Here is a 24,354-nt window from a genome sequence, read left to right as displayed (position 1 = left end):
ATTCCTTACTCATGCCAGGGTCCATGCCACCATGTCTTCACTCCTATTTCTAGCCATGTAAGCTAGATTGAAGCTGCAATCACACCTCCAACTGCAGCATAGACATGCCCTTAGAGATGGCCTGAGAGCTAAACATCCCTGAAGTTTGCATCAGTTCAGATCCAGTCCTGAACCTGAGCTGTGTAGGGCAGATCCATCTTTCTACAGTGCCTGTGTTGTTTAAAAGACAGTGAATATTCCATAACAAAACCTAAAACTAGATGAAACCAAATGAACATGAGCCAAGTTATGGTGTCAGATGGAAACCACGCCAAACTTGACTGAGTTTTCTTTTGAAATAGAACATTAAGCTCACAGGCTGTGAATTTACAGGAACCAAAACAAGCCAACATGTGTCCTGATTCTAAAAGTTTTGTTTACAAACAAATCTGCTGGAATTCTGGGGTACTACTTGTTTGAGTGAGAACAACTCCTGCAGGCAACCGCTAGCTGCATGGTTAGTCTCCACAAAAGGCTGAGTTAAGCACAGCCTGAAAGAAATACATCCATGTTATAATATAGCGCTAATACTCCATGCTCGCAATCTATCAGTGTGGTATTGTCTACATGAGAACTTGCCTGCCTTGTTTTCAGAAACACAAACAATAACTTTCACTGGGAGGAAAGAAAGAAATGGCATTGGGAACAAGAGGCCAGATCATCAGCTGGTAGCCAAAAGAGCTATGTTGAGCAACAATATCTGAAAGATTGCTCAGAATCTCAAGCCCAGCTTCTCATTGGGTCACTGAAAAGAGGAGGGAAAATGTCTCTCTCTCTCTCTCTGAGGAATAAATTACCCATTTCAAGATTAAATTGATTATTTTTATTATTATGATGAGACAAATATGTTTTTGGTAAGTGGTGCTATATTATGCAACTTTAAAATGCATCAGCTTGCCAGACCAAGGGAAAACAAAGTAAAACAGAGCACCATAAAAGTAAGGATTTCCAGAAGAGAAAGCCAGTGATACCATCACATCCATCTGCATATTTCTGCATGACATCGTTGTCAAGTGACTGAGAATAAATTGTTGCCAAGCAGCCAACTTTCTGTTCATTTAAAATTGGAAGTAAATTTTGGTTTGCGTGCACAACTATGTTGAGTTATAAAAGCTGAAAGACTGTTCAAAATCTCAAGCCCAACTTTATATTGGGTCACTGAGAAGAGGGGGAGTAGGAACATTGGGTAAGCTCTCCGATACTTTTTTGGAATGTAAACACTTGTATAAAACAGAGTTTGGTAAAACAAATTGTTTTGAACTTAGAAAAAAAATGAAGCTAATTCTACACAAGACAATTTTTTAATATTCATACATATTCATTGTGAATTCAAGGAGTCTAACTCTGCATCTGCCCTTTTAACTATAAGCATTGTGAATGTCAATAAAGTATGTAGTCTGGGACCTGTTCTCCTACCATGGGATATATGCATCTCCCACCAAATTCAGTAGGAGACACATGAGTTCAGTTTAGTTTTGAATTTGAATTTGAAATAGAGATAACCAAAAACTCAAAATAAAACACCTAGCATTGTCAAGGTTTGTCTGAAAAAAAAAAAACCATGCAAAACCCACCAGCATAGGTGGAATCTGAGGTCCAAATTCATAATAAAACCAGAAAAACAGGCAAGTTGTATATTTTATACAGAAAGGTTCGTAAAGCGCTGCTTAGGAAAACCTAGTGGTCAACAGGCATTTGCTCATCCTAATGGCACCATGTTGATCTGATTCAGTGGTGGGCATGACTATGTCTGCTGTGAAATGAGCAGACATGCCTGAAATCAGCACCAGGCCTGCGAGCTGAAAGATTGTTCCATCCAGGCAAACACGTTGGATTAGACCATGTCTGCACTACTACTTATGCCGGCAAAATGTATGTTGCTCAGGGGTGTGAGCAACATAGTTTCATCGGCATCAGTGGTATTGTGTACAGTGCTGTGGGAGACAATCACCGACATAGCTACTGCCACTCATCGGAGGTGGTTTAATTATGTCAATGGGAGAGCTCTTTCCCATCAGCTCAGAGCAGCTACACAAGAGATCTTACAGCAGTGCAACTGCATTGATACCGCTGTGAGGTCTCTAGTGTAGACATAGCCTCAGAAATGGTTACAAAACAGAAGACCCTCCTAACTACATAACCTCATTATGCATTTAAACATGCTCTTGTTTAAAAAAAAAAATACCAATATGGTTTTGGGTTGACAAATGGTTCCATTTAATTGCTCAACTTTTTATCATCTTGACTTTCTAAACTTAATTCCATAAATACACAAATGGGTACGTACCTTTTAGACAGTGGCAGTAATTACAGCTGACAGCTGTGAGAGCATTTTACATGTTTCAGTAATAAACCTATCTATCCCTATTAAATATTTATACCCCATCTCTCCATATTACCTATTATGTCATCAGTCACATCAGTTTTAGTAGGAAGGTCAGCACCAACAAGATAAGACTTTTGTCATTTTTTAATACAGACTGAACAGTTTATAGATGTTAATAAAACCACTGACAAGAGCAGCACTATTTATTAGCATGATTGATATACAAGTGGAGAAAAAATAAATAGAATGCTCTCCTGCCTTAAATTTGTTCATCTGCTGTATAAATATTTCAGACACACTATATATTTCATCCAGAATAAGAAGGGAAAGTTAATACTATAGAAGATGAAAAGAAAATGCATTGGCTTTTGCGGCTATTGATTCTTCTGCCAAGCCACTACCTTTGTGGCCCCTCCAATGTGGCTGACAAAGCACGGAATGGAAGTTCACGCTGCTATGAGCAGCGGTAACTCTTGTGGCATGTCCCGGCAGCTTCAGGAGAAGGAGGCTGTATCCACAGCAGTGGTGCCTCTAATCCAGGATCCTTTCTCCAACACATGATTCACACAGAAAGATGTAAGACCCCCAGAAATGGAGGCTCTGTCAATAACTTGCTCATGGACCAAAGTTTTTACTCAACATCAGTCAGTTAACTGGCTCATTCACATCCCTCTTATACATTTTTATCCCACCTAATATAATGGTGGATATTGTTAGCCATATACATTTCTAATCTTTTCTGATTATAAAGCTCTTTCTCTCAATACCTCGTGGCAGTGATTTTCACAAGTTAATTGTTACATCTAGTTGAATGTTTTCGAAGGAACAGTTTTCTGTTGGAAAAAGCAGATTTGATGACTGTTTCACAGAACTTTGTCAATTAAGTCAACGTTTTCAAAAGGAAATTGCTGAGACATTTACTTATGGTTGAAACACTTAGTCTGGACTTTGTTTTGTTTGACTTTATCATTTTGATTTTAGGTTATATTATATTAGAATTTGTAATCTGGCATGAAAGTCAAAACAATAAGGTTAAACAAAATATTTCAATAAGGTTGAAATAAAATATTTTGGAACATTTCATTTTGTGAAAAATTCAGAGATTTTGATTTTTTCATCTCAACTCAGAGTGAAACCAGATTTCAAAATCTCAGCATTTCCTGCGGGATGGAAATTCTGTTTTTCAGTCAGCTCTATTAATTATATACTATGTAAAAGAAGGTCCTTTAACCAGTTTAAATCTGTTGCCTTTCAGTCTACTGGGTGTTACCTCATTCCTGGTTCGGAGAGGTGAAACAGAAGCTTGCTTTCTCTATATCACTTATTTTAATAGGCCTTGCTCACATCACCCCTTATTTGTCTCCTCTCTGCACTAAATTTCAAACTTCCCTAGTCTTTGCATATCTCTAATCATTTTCATTGCTCTGTTCCAGGCCTCTTCTATTTCTCCTTTATACTTTGGAAGTGGGCTGAATAAATGTGAACACACCCTGGGACTGAACCCCAATTCAGCAGCCTTCATGCCCACAGTTTGAGACACACAGTGTTCCACCCCTTCTTTCTATAAACACCAGCTTCAGTCAGCCAGCATTTGCTCTCCTGTGCTCCCAGAAGGGGAGCATTTGTGGAGATCATTTTACGTGAAAGGTCTCAGATCATTTCCCCGGGTGCAGAAGAGTAGACCCTCTGCAGTCAGCATACTTAGAACTGGACTCCTTTTTGTCACTGTAGAGGGCTCTTAAAGGATTACGTACCCCACAACCAGCACTGCACTTTAAAGGATTGCAGTTCCTCGTGCAACAGGGAAAATGGGATTGCTAGGCAGCCGAAGGCCATGTTTTCTCAAAAGTGCATTTTGCACTTTTTTTTAGGTGAAGTTCATGAAAAACCCATCTACATCATTAGACACGTCCTTGTGAATTAATGTGAAAGTGACTGAGATTCCTTCTTTGTAAGGGCACTGCAGCTGTGCATGGCACATTCCTGAACTGTTTCAAACAAATGAAATGATGCCCTTTTCGGTTAAATGACTAATTCATCTACCGTACTCATTTTACTGTATTTGCTTTGCTATCTTTAACCACAAAAAACAACAGGACTTGAAAAAAAAAATCAAAGTACTTATCCAAGCCTGGTGAAAGTCACCAGCTTCATTTTGCAGGAATTTGGGAAACAATTTAAATCCGTTTTGGTTCACACTCTTCACATTTTGTTAGGAATTACGGACTAGTTTTAAACCCAAACCCCACTCCAGCCTCAGCTAAAGATGCCAAGTTTTACATGGTTTCATCATGAGACTGCCATCTAGGAAGACTTCTTCCTGTCAAAATTACAAACTTCAGCAAAATTTCTTGTGAGGCTGAGCAGAATTTTAGGTTGGTCTCAAACCTGAACCCAGATGCCTGTTGGTTATCATCAGGTTTACTGCTTATTAAAGCTGGTCAGAAAATATTTGGTGGGAAGAAATGGAGGTTTCCATGGGCAATATAAACAAAAACTAGATGTTTTTCACATTCATTGACATTTTCCAAAGGAAATGTTCACGTTCATTAAAATATTCCAGCCCAACCGCAACATATTTCAATTTAAACTGGCACCTTGGTGTGACATGGGAATTGTATTTCAAGTAGCTTTACTCACATTTTCTTGTATAGGCTGGACTACATCTCCCATGATGCACCATTTGCTCCCCCTTGATGACAGCAGGCAGAAGGTGCTTCACAGGAGACTGTAGCTGTGGTGAATCAGGTAGATTTAGTTCTACTGTAAAGCCTGACCCAGGGAGAGAAATGGGAGCATGAGGAACCTGAACTACAACTCCCATTAACATTCTAGAGTCCATTTTGAATTGACTTTTTTTCTTCCTGTTTGACAAAGTATCAGAACTTGCCCTGGAACACAGATTTTTTTTTTTTTTTTGAGGAAAAAAAAATTTATCACCCAATTTCTTGTTAAAAAACAGTTTTGACAGATTTTTTGAAGCAGCCCCGTGAATCGGGCTTCAGTTCACATTTACTGTTCTACCACTGAAATTAAGATGTTGTACCACTGAAATCAAGATTGGCGTCCAGGAGAATTCCATCTGATCTTAGGCTTCATTCTGAAAGATTTATGCTTCTCTACTCATCATGTTCCTACAGTCATCTACATCATTTTTAGTGTACCAAAATGTTGTATAATAAGAAATGACACTTTGGAATGATCCGTCAAGTTCAACAGGCCTTATCCATTATGACAATGATAAGTATTACTGCCTTGGTTAATGAGGAAACAATCAGCATATAAAAAAAATCTTTATTACAGTAATTAGCATTTACCAAATTGCAATGTCAAAATGCTGAAAAAAATTCCCTAGACACAAAAATGCAGGCGAGATTATGTAAAAAACAGAAAATTGAAGTTGCTTTAGTATTGGGAGAAGGGGTAAGCAAATCCTGCAATTTTTAACAAACATTCATTATGGTTTCTTTTGCAGCCACATGCTTTAATGTTGCTCACATCACATGTGGTTGCTTTCTACAAGTTAGTTTGGTCTCAGGATTATTTGCTGAAACAACATATTTTAAGCAAATATCACACACTTCCCCAGGAGAAAACCACCATCACATTCCTCTGCTCTCAAACTGTGTTGGGGAGAATGAGGATTCCTAGAAAATAATTTAGACTCCAGCAACATATATCTGGTAAATGACCCAACAAACTCAGAAATAAGTGAGATCTGGCCTTATTGACTGTGTGAATACACACATTTTCTGTGGCTTCCTGCCCTTTTTCACTGCCATGGTATTCAAGGTAATTATCTGGAAGCAATAAAGGAGAACCAAAATAGGCAGATAACCACTGTTTGCAAACCACAGTGGACTTTCAATCAGCACCCGTTAAAGAGTCATTTCACCAAATTCTTGAGTTTGCCCATATGTTCTGTAGTTCTACAAGCAATTTATGTTCTGATTTACACCAATGTAAGTTGGAAATAAGTTGACAGATATCCAATTCTCAAACAGCTCCAGCCACAGCCCTGATGAAATTTAGATCAGCTTAGGAGCTGCTTTAGAGTATGAACAGCTGCCTTGGTCTCTAAGGGTATGTCTACACTACCCGCCAGATCAGCGGGTAGCGATCCATCTATCGGGGATCGGTTTATCGTGTGTAGTGTAGACGCGATAAATTGATCCCCGATCGCTCTCTCGTCGACTGCTGAACTCCACCTCGGTGAGAGGCGGAAGCAAAGTCGACGGGGGAGCCGTGGCAATCAACCAGGAGGATGCAGGGTAAGTCGCACTAAGATACGTCAACTTCAGCTACACTATTCTCGTAGCTGAAGTTGCGTATCTTAGGTCGATTCCCCCCCAGTGTAGACCAAGCCTCAGGCACCATATGCCAGGTGAAAATTGCCAAAGAGAGTGGATCACCCTCTCCTTGTTCTATCACACCCCCTCATGTCCTCTATTATGACCCCTATGTGGAGCGAAGAGGAGGTTGGTATAGCAGCCAACTCTGACAACCTTATTGCAGTTAAGAATCCCCCTTTACTGACAGGCCTCCTCAGGCTGAAAATGTGACCTCAAACATATTCCATCCAACAACTGATCAGGTTATGTATATAAAATAAATTGTTAGATGGAATGTTTAATTTTAGGCAAGACGTTTATTTTTATATTATATATAAAATTTATATACACATAAATATATACAAATGAATGGATGAAGTTTGTTCGGCAAGATTTGCTCTTTACTAATTCAGGCTGCTTACTGTTCATAGGTCCATTAGCCTCAAGTTGTCCAGATATTTGTTTCATTATTTTATTAGGGAAAAGAATGGTAAAAGGACCTTGCTGGGGCTTCATTTTAATGCCGGCAGCACTGATTACATTTAATAGCCTCACAGGCTAAAATAAATCCAATGTCTATTTCTAATTCATTATGGCAGGGGAGGACATTAACCCCATTAGTGTCAAAAGGAAATGCCTAAGTGTCAGGACAGTTTGCATAAATTTCAACTGCACCCTTTAGAGCAGGTACAGTTCCTAGGATTCAGTGGCTTTATAGTGCATCTTTCTGGTATTGTTGTCAAATGTGACTGACTGTATCAGTCACACTGTTGGATCCAGTATTGCAACAATTGGTAGAGATTTTAGCAGGTAGTGTGTTAAAAACCAAAACAAGACCTCTTTATGTTAATCATTCTGACCTAAAAAAAAAAAAAAAAGTGTAAGTTTTTTCATTTAAAACTATGTCTGATCTAAATTCCAACTGAAGTCAAGAAGAGTGTTCTCATTGACTTTAGTGGGTTCTGGCCTGATGTCAAGACACAGTTTAACCATACCGCAAAGACGTTTTTTTTCCTAATGGTTAGAAAAGCATTGAATGGTTGTGAAATTGAACAAGTGATTCTTGTAGAGAAACAAAGTACCTATTTTGTCTATTTCAAAATCTATTTCTGTTAGAGTGGAGATAGACTCCAATAGGTCTAACTTGTATGGGTCTGTTGTATGAAGGATTAGTAATAGCACAAGACCTATAACCCGAGGTTAAAACGGTCATTCAGCCTCATCACATCGGACCTTATGAGGTTACATTTGTATTGCTACATACAGAAAGCGCACAGCTACCCAGAATTCAAAGAAAGCCAATATGGCACAGCAACAGAATAGGTGCGTGTAGAGGCATGAAGTGTAAGAAAGCAACCCAAAACAAGGCAAAGCCATGTATTCTGCAAAATTATTACACATTTTTCAGCTGATTTTAAAAGGTGCTGAGTGCCTACATCTCATATATAGGACTTAAAATGAATCTTCAATGCCTTGCAGGATTGGAACTTATGAGAGCTTCCTGAAAACATCATGTAACCCGACTGCTCAGAATATCCTAGGTCTCCCTCTAGTGCCTTATCTGTAAAGGTTTACGAGTCTGCTGTGGCTCACAGCTAGGGGACTTAGTCCTCTTCTCAAGCAGTAGATGTTCATGGCTTTAATAGAGAAAGTCTGGAGTTCAAGGGGTGCTGTTGACCCAAGTGGTGTTGATTGCAATCGCAAAACACATAGGTGGTAATAACCAGAATTATGCCTTTTGGATTATGACTTCGTGCATGAAAAGGTTAAAAAAATATTTTTTTCTGGTCTTGTTTTGCATGTTCTTTGCTGTTATGGTGATTAAAGTCCCAAAATTATTCCACTCTATATGCATCCGAAGAAGTGAGCTGTAGTCCACGAAAGCTTATGCTCTAATAAATTTGTTAGTCTCTAAGGTGCCACAAGTACTCCTGTTCTTTTTGCGGATACAGACTAACACGGCTGCTACTCTGAAACCTAAAATTATTAATATTACTATTTAAGAATTGTCCAGGCATCCAGGCCTTGTAGAAAAGATAAGACAGAGGGCTGAAAGAATTAAAAAACCCACCTTAAAGGTCTGGCAAAGTTAGACTCATTATTTGCTCTCTAAATTTCCATCCATTCATTCTAAAACAGAGAAAAAAGAAAGCATTTTCAGCTGCACCAACAGCACGAGCTTGTGAAAGGTGGTAGAAACTCTGAGTTTGCTCGGACTTTCAAAGAGTTCCTGCAGCCTTTCACAAGTGTGAATTGTTGGTGCACATGAAGAGACTTCCTTTTCCATCCTATTAGGGCAAGAAGGGGGTCACGTTAATATTGTTTTAGTTTAGTTTAGTGATAAAGTGAAAAAGTAAGGCTAATATTTGCAATCAAGCATGCTTATGCCATCAAGTTGGTGAAATACATTTGTGTTGAAAGAGGCAATACATTAAAGGGAGTGAAGACAATGGTGTGTTATAAGGACATTTGACAACATAGTGAATGATCGGAAATATAACTGTTTGATCAGGAATGCACAGACAGAGCTCAGCCATACATACCCAGGTCCCAGCATTGTTGTTAAAATAAGGACAACAGAAAGGGAAGGTCTGTACAGCTGTTCCAGCCTGCTAGAGAACAAGTTTTTGAAGTAACTTTATATTGTATAATGGACTCTTAAAGAAGTTTAAAGAGTGTCAAAGAATATGGAAGGACTTTGTATAAACTGTATGAATTTTAAACTGGACATTTCAGCAGCTAGTAGAGCATTGATTAAGAAACTGCAACTTTGAGCATAGCATGCAAAGCTGGCCAAGGGATGCAGCACAGAGGGACCCATGGAAAGTGACTTTTGAAGGTGAGTTGCTGACCAAGGCAAACCAGCCATGTCCCAAGATGGTTGTACCAACAGTCATGGCCTAACTTGTCTTACACAAGCTGGTATGACAAGATGGTTTGCATAAAAAGATGGGAAAATTCTAGCCCCAGTTTTAAGAACTCAAACATGATACCTCATTCTCTGATTGGATGGTGAGAGAGGACAACTTTCATTTTGGTTGGACATTTCAAATCTTCAGTAGAAGTATGAGTCACCAGCTGACTGGTCTGCAAGACAAGGAACCAAGTTGGACCACCCAGCAGAAATAGGATAAAGTGGCCTGTCTCTTTTAGCACATCACTCCCCGAAAGTTGAAGACACCTGGAATTCCTCCTGATGATAGCAAGTGCCTATCTCAGACAGGCACATTTAGCAGTCTCCTCTTTTCCAGGAATTTGGGTTGCCTACTATGCACTGGGAAAAGACTACAGTCATGTCTGTCCTTCACTCCACCTCTGTTTGCAGTGTCAGCCCCTACTATGAACAATAACTGAGCTGAAAACTGATGGCTGAGTAAAGATCTGGTTATAAGTAACACAGAAACCTTCTCTTGGGTGATGACCCAAATCAGTCAGTTGACTACTGCCTGACACTGGGTACCTAATTAGTAAAGAAGTGTACATGCTTGTGTATGTGCTTCAAAGATTGTCACAGAATTACAGTGTGTCCTCATTTTGTAACAAGCTCCAGTCAATTTTGTTGTAAAGGAGCTTGGAAACAGAGTAAATTACAGTTAACCAAGATTGTGAGGCACTGTACATGTGTCTACCATAGTTAAAAGGTTTCATACTGACTTTCAAGTCCTAGGTGTACACAGAGATAAAACAATACCAAGTCTTTTGAACGGTGTTAAATCTATACAGTTTGTCATAAATGTAAGAGTTTATGTTAGATAGTTAGAAGTGTTAAGCAGATTCTGGGGCTAATGTAATTCACGGGAAAGTATGTACTATAGAACCATTGGAAAGGAGACCTTGGTGGATTGGCATGTAAATAACTGACCAAACTGTCTTATGCTTTAGATAATTTTTCCTCTGTTGTTTTAAGGAACAATGGAATCGATACCCAATTGGCACAACCAAGACCCTATTTTTTTTGTCAAAAATCTAATCACAAGTCATTCTCCCATGATAGTGGTTGAGTACAAGTGTTATTTTCTATTGTGATTGTGTTATTTGATTCTTAAAATCTGGATGGTCATTGTATTGACCAATTTTCCTATTTATATTAGCAAAATTATAGTCCAATATTATAGTATATAAGGCGGCAAATATAGTATTAGTTGTTCTTGTTAAGGATATTTAATAAAACTCTATAAAATTAAAGTCAACTCTCGAGTCTTTTCATTAGTTAAACTGAAATCCAAAGAACCCTAGGAAAGATGGTACAGGTAATCAGTTTGCTCAACTAAGGTTTGTTTTAAACCAGATCTTTCTTACACAGTGATCAAAGAGAAGCCTCTACTAGCAGAGGCAGGTTTCTGCTTTTCAAGGAATAAAAATTAAGTCCTCCAACTTTCCTCCCAAAGAAATGAAATCTGTTTCAAAACGATGGTAAAGCCACAAGAAGCCTGGTCAAATGGCAAAAGTGCCAGAAAACAAAATAAGTTCAGAAAAGTATTTCCCTTTGCAGACATATTTCTCCCCCAAACCGAAGCCCAGAAGGTTGTCCTAGGCAATCGTGGACTTCTAGCTCTATTAATAACTTAATGCATGATAAATAATACATTATTCAAGAATAGCTTGTACTTTCACATTTGGTACAATACTTGCAAGCTACTGGCACTGTCTTGCACATGATTGCAAGTGACATGCCAAAGCCTTTGCAAGGAAAAATAAATCTACCCAGTTCAAAACAGATACTGTCTGTGCCCAGCTGAATGCACATCTTTCCTTTGCAACCAAAGTGAAGAGAAACATTAAGTTCAGAGTGTGCTTTAAAAAGAGGAGATGAGTACATGCAAAAGGATGAAATGTCCTGTTCAATTCTGGTCAGGCAGTCTCCAAAAGGATATAGCAGAAATATAAGAGATTCAGAGATGAGAAATAAACATGATTAGAGGCATGCAGAAATTTCCACACCAGGAGAAACTGAAGGCATTGGGATTGTTTAGTTCAGTGAGGAGAAGAATAAAAGGGGACATAAAAACAATGAAATGAACAGTTAAGGTAAATTGAGTGTTCCTATTCATTCTCTTTCATATGTTAATAACAAGGAGACATTCAATTAAAATGAAAGGCAGGAAATTTGAAATGGACGCCACACATAGTTAACCTGTGAAACTGATCACCACACGGCATGACTGAGACTAGCAGCTTAACGTGAACCAAAAGAGGGTGAACATGATTCATATGTAGAACTGGTTGACAATTTTCAGACTGAACAATTTTCTATCCGAAAATGCTGATTCTATGAAATCAAAATGTTTCATGGGAACCTATTGATTTCAGCAATATTTTTATGAGAAATTTTTGAAAAACTTTGACTATCATTTTGATTTTTGTGTTCCATTATATTATAGAACAAAAGTCAAAACAAAATGTTCTGAACTGACATTTCTGAAATGGAAATATTTAGGATTTTCATTTTGTGGTAAGTTTCAGAATTTTGACATGTTCTGATTCAGAACAAAAACAAATACACCTCTATCACGATATAATGCGACCCGATATAACATGAATTCGGGTATAACGCGGTAAAGCAGAGTTCCGGAGGGGCAGGGCTGCGCACTCCAGTGGATCAAAGCAAGTTTGATTTAACGTGGTTTCACCTATAATGCGGTAAGATTTTTTGGCTCCCGAGGACAGCGTTATATCGGGGTAGAGGTGTATTGGAATTTCCATGTTTCAGCCAGGTCAATTTGTATGACCAATGAGAACTTTCACACTTTGGACTTGTGTGCATTACAAAAATAACTAGTACTGAATATAATTTAGTTGCAAGTGTGGACAAAACACAAAACCACTGCACCCACTGGTGACACCTATTTTCAGCAATGGTTCTCTTTTGTCCTATTGACAAACCCTTCCATGAAATAATACAAGTATTTATATTTATTTTAAATAAAGCATTTATATTCATGCTCCCTGGGACAATCCAACTTCTAAATTATGGAGGTTGTGAAGAAAATTTCTCTATGAGAAGGTTCCATGATTGTCCATTACAGATATTCTTGCACATTACTCATAAGCATCAGGTATATGGCCAGCACTGGAGAAAGGAACCTGGACTAGGAAGACCATTGTTACGATCTAATGTGATGATTTCCATGTGCCAGTATCTAAAGAAGGCAACATGCATGACAGACAACAGTAAGCATTATTTAACTAAGCACCATGCTGTAATTGTTCATCTGCAGGGGAATAGTCACAGCAGTAGTCTCACATAACCTAAGGGCTGTGTTCTGTTACTATTACGGCAGCCTTAGTTTTGGAACGATAAATCAAGCTGGGTACGCTGATGTGCTAAAACTGGTAATTCAGTGCCCCTGGAATTAGTTTAGAAATGGAAGCAAGTTACAATTTTGTGGGTAAAATCTGAACTGTAAAGATTTAGCTGCTCCCAGTATAAAATCCCACTGTTTCCACCTTCATTGAATGGCAGCTCCCCTTCCAGTTGAAGTCACTGAACATGCCACCCCCCCTCAGCACTCCAAGCAAAAGAGCCATTTTCCAGAGAAGGGTCACTGCTCCCTTTCAACATCTACACGTTCCCCTCATGAAGAGCTGTCTCACGCCCTGAGTCATCCCTTCAATGAGCTTCTTCCACTAGCCACTTGCTCCCACCATGCCCAAAGCTCCCTGGCTCCTGTCTCTTTCTTCTCTGCTACAGGAAGGACCCCATTCTCCTCACCTCAGTCCTCAACCTGAGACTCCTTTTAAGCTTAAATTATTTACTGGGGGGGGGAGGGAGTGTATTTGGTGGAAATAAGAGCATGTTGTTGAAACTGTTTTTTGTTTGCTGCCTTAAGGCTAAAAACTATGACGGTAAGAACAATTCCATGGCTTTCATTTTGTTTTATTCAGATGGATTCCAGGTCAAAGATTTGGAAGCATGCTAAGATTTTTATCCTATACTGGAATCTAATAAGGATCTCCACCATGGGCATCCCATCGATGCTTTTGTGACCCTAAGAACCCTCTCAGGGACAGGCTTTGCAAACTCGCTACACCCAACACATTGCTTCCATAGTATTTATCCAAAGGAATCTAATAACAGCTTATGTCATACTGATCTTCAGAATCATTGAGAGATGTATGGATGGATGATATTTAAGGAGTTGGGTATATATACTGGAAAACAGGTTTTAAAGTCTGAGTCAAAGCAGGCTTGTCAACCAGACAAAGAATGCATATTCACCTGTCTGCCTTGCTTCATGTTCAAAATAAGCATTGTAAAGCCAACCCAATAGAAGCAAATTTGCATATAACGTCAACATGAGGATGTTAGGGCAACATGGAGCCAGCACACTAGGGAATAAACCACAAGAGTCATCCTGACACTGGGGACAAAACAGTGAACTTCGGGGATACAGAAAGGCAGCAGAGGACAACTTTTTTATCCCTCACTGAGGAAGTGAAAAGGATAGCGCTTTTTGCATTCATGAAAGGGGGATCCCAGCCATGTAGTTGGAGACACTGGGAGATTGCTTATGTGAGATCAACTACTTTAGACTAGGGTTTTAGCCTGTTAAAGTGAAGTTTAGGCTCTAGGAAGTATGTTATACTTTTGGTTATACATTTCGGTTTCCATCATTATCCTTATTCGCAATCTCTTAAATCTTAACCTTTGATAATAAACGTATGCTTGTTTTCACTATAAATATATCTCAGTGCTGCAATGTCATATTGGAGTTGATCGTCAGTTGAATCAAACAACATGGTGTGTGCACTGTTCCTTTAGGGACATCTTGCTTGGTAATTTCTGTGAGTGTCCAGTGGTTAAAGTCTGGACACTACAGAGGAACACTTCAATGGGGCTTGGGGTGCATCTATTGTTAACCTGCAAGGCAAAGTAAGGACTGGCAGAGCCCCGAGGAGATTGGTCGGGAAGAACAGATGACTAGTGATGACAAAGAGCTGAGGCCTACTTAAGCGCAAGCAAATCTTCCTCTTCCAAGAAGCAGGTTGTACCAAGGTGACTCACAGTCTTGGGCACCCCGAGAAAGCATCACAGCTTTAATATGCCTCTGCCATTGCAGAGGAAGAACTGTAGTGTCTCAATTATAGCTGCTTATGCACTGCATTTACTGACCCTCTCTGGAACCCCCATCCTGCATCATGACCCACTAGTCCAGATCCTACACCGCGCTGAGTCTCTCAGAAATCACATCACAGAATGGAAGCTAAAAGCACGTACAAGCTCTTGTAGTAGGTCTGATTTGTAATGCTTTTAAAGACAGGAGCAATCAGAACAAAACCATGTTTGTCTCGTACTCTTTTCCCATTGAAATGCACTAAACATTACAGAAAAACAATCCAGAATAGCAATGAGGAGGAGAAAAGTCAATGCAAAAGATAGAGTAGTTGTAGTGTCACTGATCTATCACTTTACATCTGTGTTACTATTTTGTTGTTGCTATGGAAATGTAAAAAAGTGACTTCATTCAAAAAGATCCTTGTAAATTCTAGGTGTGAACAACGTCAACTGTTTGCAATCTATAATTTTCCTTTCCAAACTGTGATAAATGGTTTTGCTTCTGGGGGCATTAATAATATTCTACTCTCTGTTCAGATGTTAAAATTAGCTAACCTACCTGCTCTGGAGAACGTCCAAAAAGATCTAAAGCAATGGCAACACTTACTTTATCAGGGTTAAGCAGATTTATTTTCATATTATTAAAATTAACATACTAACTGGCATACTCTACATAGTGCTGATGCTATCTTGCTTTTTATGACGGGGCCATCTACAAAATTAATTCCACCATATTCAAAAACCAGGACCTTAAAGCATTGTCAAGGAAACTATGTTCTGAACATTTCAGTGATGCTTGCAGGAACAGCCTCAAGGATTTTCCACAGCAACAAGACACCTCTGTGCTTTCTCTAGTATCAGTAAATAATTATGAAGCACTGCCTTGGTTCTTAGGAGTAAATCAACTCTGGGGGGAAGGAGGTGGTGACACTGGCTCTCTTTCAGTTTATAAAATTGCATCTGATATACAATAAGAGAACAAAATATGTAATGCAGTAAATTGTATTTCTATAATCATCCCAACGCTGATCTTCATTACCAAGTGAAGAAATATAATTATTCCCCAATCTTTGGCAAAAAAGGAGAAGTGGCAGAATGGGATTATAACATTTAGCATCCCATATGTGCTGCTGGAGGTCACATTCAATAAAGAAGCAGTATATTCTATTATAAGCCTCAGTGTTTATTGCTTACAATGGCTATTCACAGTGACACGTTGTAACCAGGTGGGACTCACCACCGTGACACCTCCTGCTGGTCGTTCTGAGAATTAGCTCCGTCTTTTCGCAGGGTGCCCTCCTCCAGTGGTGTCTCGCTGCCATCACTTCTGCTCGACCCATGTCGCCTCAATGATCGCTGCATCCTCTTCAGGACACAGCCCTCTGGCCATGCCCCATTCGGTTCTCCCCCCTGCCTGGGGGAACAGCAGTCCTCTGTCCAGCCACTCGCCTCCATGGCCGACTGCAACCCAAGGTTCTAGCCACTTGCCTCAGTGGCAAACTACAGCCTTTCGCTGACCACTCCCCTCAGTGGAAAGCGGGGGCAATGGGGGTGGGAGGGAAGACCCAGGTTCACCCACTATTCCAGGTCCCAACCCAGGGACCCTCTAGGCGGCAGCCACACTCTGCATCTCCAACAACCCCCACCATCTGGTTCCCTGGGCCACTTCCTCCGTAGCCCTAGCACCTTCTTTGCCCCTGTATCAGGGCTTCAGTCTTTCCGCCAGTCAGGCTGGAGCTCCCTCTCACTCCCCTGACCTGGCCCAGCACTGCTGTCCAGGGTGCTGGCAGTTCCCTCAACCCTTTAGGGACCCAGTCCTTTCCCCCTGAGCTCCCAAGAGGGAACTGTCCCCTCTGCCCCTGCAGCTCTCTTTATATATGGGCCGAATATGAGCATCCTGGGTGAAGTGAATGGGACTACTAATGTGACCAAAGGCATGTGGTTCTTACAACATGATCCACATTCATTTACGAAGGGCCTGATCCAAACGTATGGATTATCTAGTGGGGTCCTGCAGGGGTCTATCCCAGGTCTGATACTATTCAATATTTTCATTAATGACTGAGAGAATGGAGTGGGGAGTATGGTCAACAATTTGCAGATGGGAGGAGTTACACGAACTTTGGAGGACAGGAGTTGAATTCAAAATGACCTTTACAAACTGGAGAATTGGTCAGAAATCAACAAGATGGAATTCAGCAAAGACAAGTTCAAAGTTCTACACTTAGGGAGGAAAAAAAATCAAATGCACAGCTACAAAATGGGTGTATAACTGTCGAGGTGGTCGTACTGTTAAAAAGGATCTTGGGGTTATAGTGGATCACAAATTGACCATGACTGAGGCATCAACAATGTGATGTAGTTGTGAAAAAAATAATTCTGAGGTGTATTAACAGGAGTGTCATATGCAGGATGTGGGAGGCAATTGTCTTGCTCTACTTGGCACTGGTGACGCCTCAGTTGGAGTACTGTGTCCAGTTCTTTGGGAAAGATGCGAACACACTGGTGATTGTCCAGAGAAGAGCAACAAAAATGATAAAAGGTCTAGGAAACCTAACCTATGAGGATAGGTTAAAAAAAAACAGGGCATGTTTAGTCTTAAGAAAAGACGACTGATGTTAAGGGCGGTTGTAAAGAGGACGATGATCAATTGTTCTCCATGGGCACTGTAAGTAGGACAAGTAGTAACAGGGTTAATTGGCAGCAATGGTGATTTAGGTTAGATATTAGGAAAAACTAACGATAGTTCAGTACTACAACAGGATTGTGAGGGCGATTGTGGAATCCCAGTCACTGGAGGTTTTTAAGAACAGGTTAGACAAACACCTGTCAGGGATGGTCGAAGTATACTTTCATCCTGCCTGAGTGCAGGGGGCTGGACTAGACAACCTCTCAAGGTCCCTTCCCAGACCTACATTTCTGTGGTTCTATGAATAGTTGTTTTGGGTTTTACCCAGACCGTTGGGTCACTTCCCACTTTATCCACATGCATGCAAGGGTGTACATATGTATGTACATATGTATACATTGTATTTGTCCTGCTATCCATGTTTAAAAATCAAAACTAATCTAATATGAGTGGAACTAAGTTCTCATAGGCTCGCATTTTGCCATTTTTTATTTTCAGCTTGTCCACTGGCAATTTAATGAATAAACTAGAGAAAAATCTACTACATTATTGTTATACATAATTTTTCTCTGTATAGTCTTATATACACAGAGCAAATATGTGTGTGTACACACAGTTCATTGGGAATATTAAAAATTCAACCTTTTCTGTTGGAGACTCAGGTCACATGCTTCATACAATCGGAGAAGAGACACACACTACAACACTGACAATCAGGTTTTCAATGTGAATACTTGCAATTACAAATTCAGAATTAATTTTCCACAAACATTCTACAATATTTGATAAAGAATAGTCTTTGTTCAAACACTGCTTCTGGAAGACCTTTAAATATGAATGTTTGCAGAAAACAAACACTTAAGGGGATCACATTCAAAGAGAAATAGCTTTAGAATTTAAATGAATACGCATGGAAAGTTTTGTGCATTCTCCCAGCTCTGTAAATCTCATCCAAACCCCATTGAAATCAATTGAAAGATTCCCAGTTGACTTTACTGGGCTTTGAATCAGGCTCTATACATGAATACCTCCAAAACACTTTTAAAAAGGGGCTAATATTGACAACAGGCCATGTAAGTAAATAAGTAAAGCTATAAAATAGAAGATAAATATATTACAGATATACTGAAGAGAGAGGGCATTCTCCCCTAAAAAGTCAGAAAAATGACTGCTAAAAAGAGGCTAAAAAAACTAACCAAAAAATTCAACTCTGAATTCTCCTAGTAAAGATCAATAAATATAATTTGATGAGGGAAAAGGATAGGACCAAAATGGGTCTCCCAGTTTCAGATGAAGATTAATTTTGGTTTTGAAGGAGCAAGGGGTGTTTTATCCAGTGTCAAACTCAACAACAGTTATAGAAATAGCTGATGAAAATCCACAGGCTGTAACCACTTCAGTGTGTGTGAAATGTATAGTTACATAATTCATAAATGGAAAGCTACATTAAACAGCATTAAAGGTCTTACTTACACAGTTCTTACAAAAGCAAAGAAATTCAGAACGAGTGGTAGATCTCGCAGCTTACATCCTGAATCCTTAACTGTCACTTTTATGTGTAGGTCAGGGGTCGGCAACCCTTCAGAGGGGGTGTGCCGACTCTTCATTTATTCACTCTAATTTAAGGTTTCGTGTGCCAGTAACACATTTTAACATTTTAGAAGGTCTCTTTCTATAAGTCTATAATATATAACTAACCTATTGTTGTACGTAAAGTAAATAAGGTTTTTAAAATATTTAAGAAGCTTCATTTAAAATTAAATTAAAAAGACACCCCCCCCCCCCCCCGGCCAGGACTCAGACAGTGTGAGTGCCACTGAAAATCAGCTCACATGCTGCCTTTGGCACGCCATAGGTTGCCTACCCCTGGTCTAGGTCAAGGGCTTCCAGCACAAGTTCTATCTGTACATCACCACAAGTATGTTATGAGACTCATTCAGTAATCCCAGAAGGAGACAGAATAGCAACAAGAATGTGGAGAAGTCACTGTGAGGACAGTCATTAACAATTATACATCGAAGGGGGCCCTGAGCTGTTCTATTCAGGTCAGTATCAGAACTTTCCTCAATAGCATGGGAAGGATCTGACCCATGGACCAGTTCTTTTAATGCTTTTTATTTACAAACAGGCTTCTGGTCCGCCAAAATAGAACACGGATTCTGAAGACTTGTGACAATAACAATGGCTCAAATTGCTGTACCACTCCACTGGTAAACGTGTGATGTTGCACCCTCTGACGTCATTGGTCAATTCATTCCTCTCCAGATGATAATCATGGGCAAACAGGAAAATAATAGAGATCATCTCTGGGCTAATAATGTTATAAAGAGATAAAGGGTCCAATTCTCTGCTGGCATAAATTGTCTCCGCTTCACCAACGACAATGAAGCCGCATTAATTTACACCAGCCAAGAATTGGACTTGATTACTAAAGCTGGGTGAATAATTCATAAATGAATCCTTTAATTAATTTCACCTTTTTCTGTTCATGAAATTTCTTAACGGATTCCAGTTTATTCAAACATATTCCTATTGGCAATTATTTTGGGAATAATTCTTGGCCTTTATCTCATTCTGAATCAGACTTTTGCAAGTATTCAATATTTGTGACATGATTGGACGTCAAGGTCATGTGGCGGGTTTCTGTTCTGGTGAGAATACACATGATTACAAATTTAGAACTGGTTTCCCACAAATACTGTGCAATGTTCACTCAAAAGTCACAGTTTGCACAGACTGTAACTGCCAGTAAACTGATTTGCTAGAATAATCACAGAAATTGAACATAAACAAATTAGTTGAAAAAACTGAATTTTAAAAATGTATTTATTGCCAGTATTTACCCAGCTCCAATATTAGCAAATTACCAATAGAAAGTTCCCTTCTTGTTCTTCCCCTTTGTTAAAGTAAATGCATTTTTTTATGGCCATGAATAATTGAGTATCCCAGTGACTTCTAGGTATTACATATTTATAAATTCTCTCTCGCTGTTTTATAATTAAAAGATTCTATGGGAATGAACTAGTGACTGACACGCCCTGCTATGCCTGAGGCTCATTTTTTGCCCAAAGTACCTCATACAAAACAAAACAGTACTTTTAAACATTCAAACATTTGTTTTTGAAGGTGTCTTTGCAGAGCTTTGGAGTTCATATAGGGCCGGCTCTGGCTTTTTTGCCGCCCAAGGCAAAAAAGCCTCCCGCCACCCCCCTCCCTCCCCTCAGCGCGGCAGGGGATGGCACCGAGCCCGGCCGCGGGCCGCTCTCCCCAACCGGCCGGAGCGCCGGGGGGAGGGCGGAGAGCCCGCCGCAGCTCCGCTCTCCCCAGCGGCCAGAGTGCCGGGGGGGGAGGGCGGCGAGCCCGGCCGGGGCTCCGCTCTCCCCGGCGGCCGGAGCTGAAGCGCCGCGCTGCCCCCCCTCCAGGTGCCGCCCCAAGCACAAGCTTGGTGGGCTGGTACCTGGAGCCAGCCCTGAGTTCATAGTAGTCTCCCATTAAGAACTCAAAAAGCAGTTCTCTTGCTCACAATGCATTCCTCTTTGTTACCTGCCCTATACTACTCTATAGTATTATCATAATTTAATACTTACATTGTGGTAGCGCCTATAGGCTAGTCAGGTTGGGCCCCATTGTACTAGGCAACATACAAATGGAGAATGTGCCCCAGTGAGCATTGCTATCCAGAGGAGAAGCAGTGAAAGGCAGAGGAGACAATCAATCAGGCTAGGGTTTGCAGAAGATGGGGTAACAAAAAATAGGATGTACGCAATTCCTAGCCAAGCTGGAACAATAGTCATAACTGACCACCTGCCTTACCATTTCTAGGGGAGGTGCTGCTAAAAATCTGCTGGGTGACTGCATTTCAATAGCAAACATAGCGATCGCTCTCTCCATATTTACAGAGTAATCCGTCTGGAAGCGCTTTCAGATCATCCTGGATGAAAGGGGCTATGGAAATACAAGTTGTGATCATTAGGATATGTTGAACCAAGGCCACTAGAATGTCCTCTGGATGCCAGCTTTCCATGAAAGAAATGCAAGACACAGTGCTGAGTGCACCTCAGTACACTGACAACACTACAAAAACCCCAAGTTGGGCACAAATGTGTATTATCCATCACCCACTCACTTGCAAGCAATCAGATATTTGTGCTCCTTTATATTCCAAGCACTTTTGTTTTGCCATAAATGCCCTTTCCTGCTGAGAAAATGGAGCACCCTATTTTCATGGAGGCTGGAAGGATATTTGCTATAAAATTCCTTAGTAAACACTTCATTTTCTAACAAAAATAGGCCATTTTCTCCCCTTTCATTACAACAACATTGAGTTGGCTGGAGTAAACAAAGGAATTAACAACGCCCGTGTTTCCAGTTAAATGCCTTGGCCCTCTACACCTTGCCATTTAATCAGTGGCTCAGGAGCCATTCCTTTGTATACTCCAGCAAATTTAACATTAGTTCCTAATGAATCTGCTAGCTAAACAAGAATGAAGAGAATGCAGACGAGGATAAATCGCTGTATAAATAGAATTTGCCTTGAAGGTTGTGTGAGAGAATCATAGCAGTGTACAATGAATGTTTTTGTTTGGTTTTTCCTAGAGTAGGTTACATAATTTGTGTGTAACTCACTGGTCAGTGTCAATTACAGGCCCCCTCCCGTGCCCAATCCACAAAGGATAAGTGTGTTTGCAGCACCCCGACGGGAAGTTTGCGGTCCCAGATTCAATCCTCATTTTGTCAGCCAAGATGGCAGCCACCACAACTGCACTGTTTTCTTACTCTGCGACATTACAGATAGAAGATCCAAGAAGCTACATTGGGTCTGTTCTGTGGCAACAATATTAATTTTTTAGGTGAGGCACCAGAAAACAATCCTTGCTTCAGTTTCTGGCACTTTGGAGGCTCCTACTGGAATAAGCACATATGCTCCCCGCAAAAAGAACAGGAGTACTTGTGGCACCTTAGAGACTAACAAATTTATTAGAGCATAAGCTTCGTGGGCTACTGCCCACTTCTTCGGATGCATATAGAGTGGAACATATATTGAGGAGATATATATACACACACATACTCTGAGAGGCCAATTAAGTAAGAGAAAAAAACTTTTGAAGTGATAATCAAGCTAGCCCAGTACAGACAGTTTGATAAGAAGTGTGAGAATACTTACAAGGGGAGATAGATTCAATGTTTGTAATGGCTCAGCCATTCCCAGTCCTTATTCAATCCCGAGTTGATTGTATCTAGTTTCCATATCAATTCCAGCTCAGCAGTCTCTCGTTGGAGTCTGTATATATATATCTCCTCAATATATGTTCCACTCTATATGCATCCAAAGAAGTGGGCTGTAGCCCACGAAAGCTTATGCTCTAATAAATTTGTTAGTCTCTAAGGTGCCACAAGTACTCCTGTTCTTTTTGCGGATACAGACTAATACGGCTGCTACTCTGAAACATGCTCCCAGCAAAGCACTTAGTCCCAGAAGTCAAGGGGACTTAAGCAGATACTTAAGTGCATTGCTGAATAAAGGGCATCCCGATGGATCGTTCACACATTTATTCAATTAAGAACTGCAAAGGGTACATAGAATTGTGATTAAGGTGCATTTATTTTCCTTTGTTATTATTTTCTCATTTTGTTCAGTGCCTGAGGAATCTCAGCAATGGAGCGCCACACAAGATACATTCTATAGTGAACTCTTAATTGGCATTAGTAAATATTTCAGGATGTAATATTTCACTAATTCAAAGAAAATCAGACATAGCCTATTATATTCAATTTACTGCAATAGCATCCTTCAGATTTTGACAGTTATGATGATAAAGCAATAATGCATTTGCAAACAATCGTTACCCACAGCTACAAAACACTTGGATAGCTATTAGCCTAAAGCAAAATCAGATCTCATTAGCGCTCTCAAAGCAACTGTTAGCTGTTGGAGGTAAAACGCACACACATATATTTGCATTCTCCAGACCGGTGATGCACCTGAACCAGATTCAAGGTGTCGTGAACATCATTGGCTTAAAGGATTTAAACCTTTTTCAAGCCCCAAAACCTTTTAAATTCTGTACTTAGAAAACTGGATCATTTAAGGTGGGTATCCCCAGCAGCTAATTTTCTAGGGATTTTGGTGGACACTGTGGTTTCTGGATAACAGATAAGGCGGGACTTGAGGAATCTTGGAAGGAACAATTCCTGACATGCCTCCTTTCTTCTGCCCCCATTCTCTGCCCCTGGTGCATCTAATTTCTCTACCATCACTAGTAGCCTTCAACTGCCCTCTGAGCCTGAAATCCAACCAGAGAAAAGGGAATTGGCATAGTGGCTGCAGACAAGGAGATAAGACAAGGAGCTGAGGGTAAGTGAATGAGGAGCAATGGGGCTGTCTGGGGATGGGAAGATACTCTTCCTTCTCAGGGTGAAGGAAATGAATGGAACAGAAGTGAAGAGAGAAAGAGGCTATCAGGTGTAGAGAGGAAGCAGGATACAGAAGTCATTACACTCCTTTTGTCTGTAAGGGCACATGGTGAAGAGGAAGAATAGACAGTAATGTTACAAGCGCGAAAAAGCATTACAAAGACCCCTGGTTTGGCTAAGACAATGGAATGACCTTTCACCTGAATATTAATTTGCTATTTGGTATGTTTGGGATTGACTACTACAATCTTCTGTTTTGAAAACAACGTAAAAAGGCTGCAAAGGTCCAATCTCACAGAGACATGCTAACCAGCATCTCCCAGACTCTAACAGGCATGAATCGAGAGGGGCTATAGATTCTAAGAGGGATGAAACCAACAAATCTATATAGCATCTAGTCTAAAATGCTACAGGAATTGGAGAGAGAATGGCAATCTTTCTAGGATATCAATCGTGAGCCCAGCAGCATGCCTAGTGAGAGATCCTTTTCTCCCTCATGCAGCCTACCAAACTTCATACAAGGGGAGAGTAGTCAACCCTGAGCAGCTAGTTCCCCTTC

At 40.2% G+C, this 24,354-nt stretch overlaps 1 protein-coding gene across 3 annotated transcripts in view; it reads right to left on the bottom strand.

Moving 5' to 3' along the window:
- The window catches only part of IL1RAPL2 (interleukin 1 receptor accessory protein like 2), a 552,531-nt gene that overhangs the window by 346,299 nt on the left and 181,878 nt on the right, over nucleotides 1-24,354 (bottom strand). The window lies entirely within an intron of this gene.

The sequence above is a fragment of the Chrysemys picta genome, chromosome 9, assembly GCF_011386835.1.
Source record: "Chrysemys picta bellii isolate R12L10 chromosome 9, ASM1138683v2, whole genome shotgun sequence".
In the NCBI taxonomy this organism is placed as follows: domain Eukaryota; kingdom Metazoa; phylum Chordata; order Testudines; family Emydidae; genus Chrysemys; species Chrysemys picta.
The sequence above is the reverse complement of the archived record's forward strand: the minus strand, read 5'-3'. Positions and strand labels throughout refer to the sequence as shown.